The sequence below is a fragment of the Macaca nemestrina genome, chromosome 17, assembly GCF_043159975.1.
Source record: "Macaca nemestrina isolate mMacNem1 chromosome 17, mMacNem.hap1, whole genome shotgun sequence".
NCBI lineage: Eukaryota > Metazoa > Chordata > Mammalia > Primates > Cercopithecidae > Macaca > Macaca nemestrina.
The window spans coordinates 33,640,672-33,646,959 of NC_092141.1; positions in this window are offsets into that span (position 1 = coordinate 33,640,672).

Below are 6,288 nucleotides of genomic sequence, written 5' to 3' on the forward strand. Positions count from 1 at the left end.
TACTCTCAAGTACTCTCAACTGCCTGGCAAAGTCAGCTTCTCCTCTTTGATGCCTCTTTGGCTCCTGAGGTAGGCTGAGCATCCCTGTATGCCCCACCACAGCCCTTTGTCCAAACCTCAATTTCCAACATCTCCTGGACTGTATTGTTTGCCTTCATGTCCATACACTCTGTTAGACTGCGAGACCTCAAGGCCAGGACCTGTTATCTTGTACTTCAGTATCCCAAGTACCTGTCACAATATCTCTCTAACTTGCCTCAATAAATGTTAAGTATTGAAAGGATGAAGGCCAGGTGGGGTGGCTCATGCCTGTAATCCCAGCACTTTGGGAGGCCCAGGCGGGCAGAATATCTGAGGTCAGAAGTTCGAGACCAGCCTGACCAACATGGAGAAACCCCATCTCTATTACAAATACAAAATTAGCTTGGTGTGGTGGTGCATACCTGTAATCCCAGCTACCCAGGAGGCTGAGGTGCATACCAGGTGGTGCATACCTGTAATCCCAGCTACCCAGGAGAATTGCTTGAACCCGGGAAGCAGAGGTTGCAGTGAGCCAAGATTGAGATCGCACCATTGCACTTCAGCCTGAGCAATGAGAACAAAACTCCATCTCAAAAAACGAAAAGGATGGGGTGCCAGAAGATTGAAGAGAATTGCTGAGTCAGTTCAGGAGAACTTCTGAGGACAGGAGCTCAAGTCATGTTCTAGATGTGTGCTCCTTTCTAGCTGTGTGGTACTCAGTTTCCTCATCTGAAAAAAGGGGATGAAATTAGCAACTACTTTGTAGAGACGGTGTAAGGATTGAATGAGTTAGCACAGGAAAAGCCTTTAGAGCGGTGCCTGGCATGTTTCACACTCAATGAATTTTAAAATCATCATAATCATTGTCATGATCATGATTATAGTGATAGTATCTTGCTTTCATGTCGGGACCACAGACACTAGTCTCCAGCACAAGTGGCTGATCACGAAGAGTACACATCCGAGGCTCCTTGCCCTCTTTCTAACCTAGAGAGACACCTGCCCTGGGTGAGGGAAAGGTGACAGTGGCATGAGGAGCAGGAATCTAATGCCAGGAGGTGGCTCAGACAAGTCGGGTGGACCAAGATGGTCTCACTTGAATGGGGGAAAATGGAGGCCTATGGCTAGGATGCCCAGAAGCCCACCGGCTGTGTGCAAATGTCCTCAGAGCTGGTCAGCCCTCCAGCCACGTTCCTCAGCCTTTCTTCCATACGGGGACTAATCGGTGCCTTTTAGTTTTTTACTACCAGAGATAACACTGGAACCAACATCTTTGCATATAGAGCTTTCCTTCCTCTGTGTTGGGATTATTTTCTTAAAATAGGTTACCAGGAAGTGGAATTACTCAGTCAAAGGTTATGTGCTTTTAAATGACCATTTTCCCAGAGTTAATAATCATAGTCTAATCTAAGTGGAGTACACAGCTGCTCCTTTTTTGGTCTGTCCTGAATTCCCTTTGTCAGGAAACTGCTGTTTTTCAGTCCATCTGATCCTGGTGAGCTGTCACTCCCACTCCCACCCCCAACCAGGGTTCCCTGTTTCAGGAGTGGGCACACATCTAAATGGCCATTCAGAGAATCTCAGACCCTTGGCCAAAGCAATTGGCCTACGGTAAATATGTGACATCAGCAGGGCCAATCAGAATTTTTGGAGGGCTATATTTAAAAATTTTTTTAAACACCTTTAGGTTTGTAGAAAATTGTAAGTACAGTACAAAAAACCTTTTTGCTAAACCATGTGAGAATACATTTGCTGATATGATGCCCATTACCTCCAAATATACTTTAGTGTGTGTTTCCTAAAAACAGGGACTTTCTATTACATCAACTATTAAAATCAGGAAATTCATGATGATACATTACTATCATTAAATCCTCAGATTTCATTCAGGTTTCACCAACTGTTCCGAAATATTCTTTTTTCTTTCTTTCTTTTTTTTCCAGTGGCACCATCACAGCTTACTGCAGCCTCGACCTCCTGAGCTCAAGTAATCCTCCTGCCTTGGCCTCACAAAGTACTGGGTTTACAGGTGTGAGCCACCGCGCCCAGCCCAAGAACATTCTTTATAACAAAGGGATCCATTCAGAATCACACATTGCATTTACTTGGCAAGACTCTTAGTCTCCTTCAGTCTGAAAAAGTTCCTTGATCTTTTCTTAACTATCATGACCTTGGTCCTATAAAGATGACCAACCAGTTACTGTGTAGAATGCACCTCAGCCTGAGTTTGTCTGTTGTTTCCTTTTGGTCAGATTTAGATGATGCATCTTTGGCATGAATATCACGGAAGTGCAGCTGTATTCTTTTCATTGCATCCTATCAGGTGGCGCCATTTTGGTTTGCCCCATTGCTGGTGATGCTCACTTTGTTACTGGATTAAGGCAATGTTGGCCAGCCTTCTCCACTGTGAAGTTATTCTTTACCCTTTTGTAAATAAAATCTGGGGTCAGTTACTTTGAGACAATGTAAATATTCCACTTTTCCTTATTTTTTTTGAGACAGGGTCTAGCTCTGTCACTCAGGCTGGAGTGCAGTGGGACAATCATGGCTCATTTCAGCCTCTGCCTCCTGGGCTCAAACGATCCTCCCACCTCAGCCTCTTAAATATCTGGGACTACTGGCACTTGCCACTATACACGGCTAATTTTTGTAATTTTTGTGGAGATGGGGTTCACCATGTTGCCTAGGCTGGTCTTGAATTCCTGGGCTCAAGTGATCTGCCCACCTTGGCTTCCCAAGTCCTGGGATTACAGGCATGAGCCACTGTGCCTGGCCCCATTACTCCTTAATCATTCCATTTATTTGTTTGCTTATTTATTTATGTTAGTATGAACTCACTGCTTCCTATTTTATCCAAGGGTTTATAATCCATTATTCTCATTATTTATTTTGATGCTCAAAATGTCCCAGATTTGGCTAATGGGGCTGCTTCAAGCCAGCTTCTGTGTCCTCCTTTAAGTGCTTCCTTGCTTTCTGCTTTAGTAAGATATTTCGGGTTCATATGGTACTTTCCCAGGCTTGGCCTTGGAATTAGCCATTTCTCTAAGGCATTCTAATTCCTTTTAGCGTAGAGTTGTTTTTAGAAGTCAAGATCCATGCCTTATGCAAACTCACTGCCAGATGGCAAAAAATAAAACTGAAAATAAAAAAATGAAAAAGGATCTGTGCCCCCAGTGTGCTCATTGTGAATATGGGGAACACACTCTATCTTTGTCTCCATATTAAACACCACGAGTTTACACCCTTTTGGAAGTTTTATCATGGACTCTGAAACAAAGTTTCTCTCTAGAATTATAACTTCTAGATCATGTAGACCTGGAGCTACTGGGAGACATCTCAGCGCTACTGAGTAAGATCCTGTTGGGGAATGAAGTAAAGCAGAGGCAAGTGGATCTGAGAGGTGGACAAACCTAGGGTCCCAGAATATTACTAGAGCTAGTCATGCCTGAGTCCCTTGAATTTCTTGGCTACATGAGCCAATGCATTTCTTTTTTGTTTAAAGCTAGTGTAAACTAGGTCTTTCACAATTGATGGAGTCCTGATCAATATACTATATAGCTTACAAGTGACTAGTCTGCCTTTCTACCATGCAATGCTGGCTCTAACCTTCAGGTTTGTTCCTTTCCGGTACTGGAGGCAGAGGGAGTTTAGCTCTGTCTGGTTCCCTGTCTGTCAATGCTTGAGGCTGCAACCACGCCGGTACTGGGCTCCCTAGAGTCACTTGGTTCCACGGGGACCTCTCCCACTTTGCTGCTAGTCTCTCATGAAATGGTGCTACACTACCTTAGAGGCCTTGGAGAAGAAGGTGTGGGGGAAGACCATCAGCAACTCCATGGGTCTGCCCCAAGTGTGGACTCTGGCGGCCTTTTAACACCCCAAAGCAAAGACAGGGCTGCAATGGTCAACCCAGCATTACTGAAGGCTCAACCATAGCAGAAGGAAACAGAGGCTGGAGAAACAGATTTAAAACTGGAAGCCAGGTTGGGTGCAGTAACTCATACCTATAGTCCCAGCACTTTGAGAAGTCAAGGCTAGAGAATCACTTGAGGCCAGGAGTTGGAGACCAGCCTGGGCAACATAGCAAGACCCTATCTCTCCAAAAATTTTTTTTTTAATTTGCCGGGTGTGGTGACCTGAAGTTCTAGCTACTTGGGAGGCTGAGACAGGTGGATCACTTGAGCCCAGGAGTTCGAGGCTGCAGTGAACTATGGTCATGCCGCTGCACTCCGGCCTGGGCAACAGAGCTAAACCCTCCAACCCTGTCTGAAAAAAGAAACAAACAAGCAAAGCTCTACTTCTCCCATGACAATCTAGGAGAATCCAGATGTCTGCAACCACACAGGAACCAAAGCCTATGGGTTTCCTTCTGGAATGACCCCAGGGGACTCGGCAGTCCCCAACCAGCCCTAAAGGCACCCATCAACAACAGAAAATGAAGACAAAACTCAGCAGTCTTCGTGCAACACCAGCCTGATCTCCTGGGGGACCTCCTGGGCAGAAAACAGCCCCCTAACACACACACATTTGTACATGTCGCTAGTACCACCCCCACGCCACATCCACACACTCACATGCGCGCGCGCGCACACACACACACACACACTTTTCTCCCAAGGACAGACCATTTGCTTTCTCTTTTTTCTTTTTAAAAAACTCCCATGACAGCTTAAAAAGTATTATTATTATTATTATTATTATTTATTTAATTTTTTTTGAGACATGGCTTCCCTCTGTCACCCAGGCTGGAGTACAGTGGTATAATCCCGGCTCACTGCAGCCTTGACCTCCTGAGCTCAATCAGTTCTCCTGCCTCAGCCTCCCAAGTAGCTATGACCACAGGTGAGTGCTATCACCTGGCTAATTTTGTTCACTTTTGTAGAGAGCACGTCTCACTATGTTGTCCAGGCTGGTCTCAAACTCCTGGGCTCCAGAGATTCTCCCAACTCAGCCTTCCAGTGTGCTGGGATTATAGGCGTGAGCCACTGTGTCTGGCCAGACAATTTTCAAAGCAGTGCAGTCCATATCTCTACACCAAGGGGAAGAAAAATGTTGGGCCTAGTATGGTGGCTCACACTTGTAATCCCAGCACTTTGGGAGGCCAAGGTGGCTGGATTGCTTGAGCTCAGAAGTTCGAGACCAGCCTGGGCAACATGGCGAAACCCCATCTCTACAAAAAATACAAAAATTAGCCAGGTGTGGTGGCGCACACCTGTGGTCCCAGCTACTTGGAAGGCTGAGGTGGGAGAACTGCTGAAGTCCAGGAAGTTGAGGCTGCTGTGAGCTTGATTGTGCCACTACACTCTAGCCTGTGTGACAGAGGGACACCCTGTTACAAAAAAAAAAAAAAAATTGTTCCCAAAGATTTGGAAACACTGTGCAACACAACTTCCCCCGTGAGCACTTGAGGCCGCCCCCTGCTGGGCCTGGTCCACTCCGGAACTAGGTCTGGTCTAACCCGCAGTCAGCCAAAGCCCACAGAAGTGCTTCTCCCAAAACAAGACGGGCCTGTGCCGCAAAGGTTTATTTAAGACTTTTCCTCTCCCTCACACAGAAAACAGGGAAACGATAAACTGAGTATATTTTTCCCCTAAGAAAAAAAGTTTCCAAAGTCTCAGATAAATGTTTTCTTTGTCTCTTTTTTCTTTCTCTTTTTTCTTTTTTTGAGACACTCTGTCACCCAGGCTGCTGGAGTGCAGTGGCCCAATCACACCGCTCACTGCAGCTTTGACCTCCTGGGCTCAAGCAATCCTCCCACCTCAGCCTCCGGAGTAGCTGAAACTACAGGCATATGCCATCACACCTGGCTAATTTTTGTACTTTTTGTAGAGACATGATTTTACCATGTTGCCTAGGCTATTCTCAAACTCCTGAGTCAGGCGAACCGCCTGCCTTGGCTTCTCAGAGTTTTGGGATTATAGGTGTGAGACACCGCGCCTGCCTAATAAAGGTTTTCCACAAGGCTCAGGCTCAGGTTCAGGGCCCCTCATCCGCTTCCCCCGCTTTCCACTCTAGGGACCTCTGCAAGTAGAAAGTCATCCCCACCCAGCCTTGCTTGAAGGGAAGGTGAGGGAGTGGAAGAGACCTTCCACCTCCCCAGAGCATAAGGTTGGAGCATCTCTGTTGTTGTCCGTGCTCCACATGCTGAAGACTGTGCTGGGCGCTGACGAAAGACTGTGCTGATTTCCCAATGTCGATGGAGGCTCTGAACAAAGAAACCCAGGGTCACACAGTCAGTGACAGGCTGAGCTGGGATTCCAACCCAGGCCT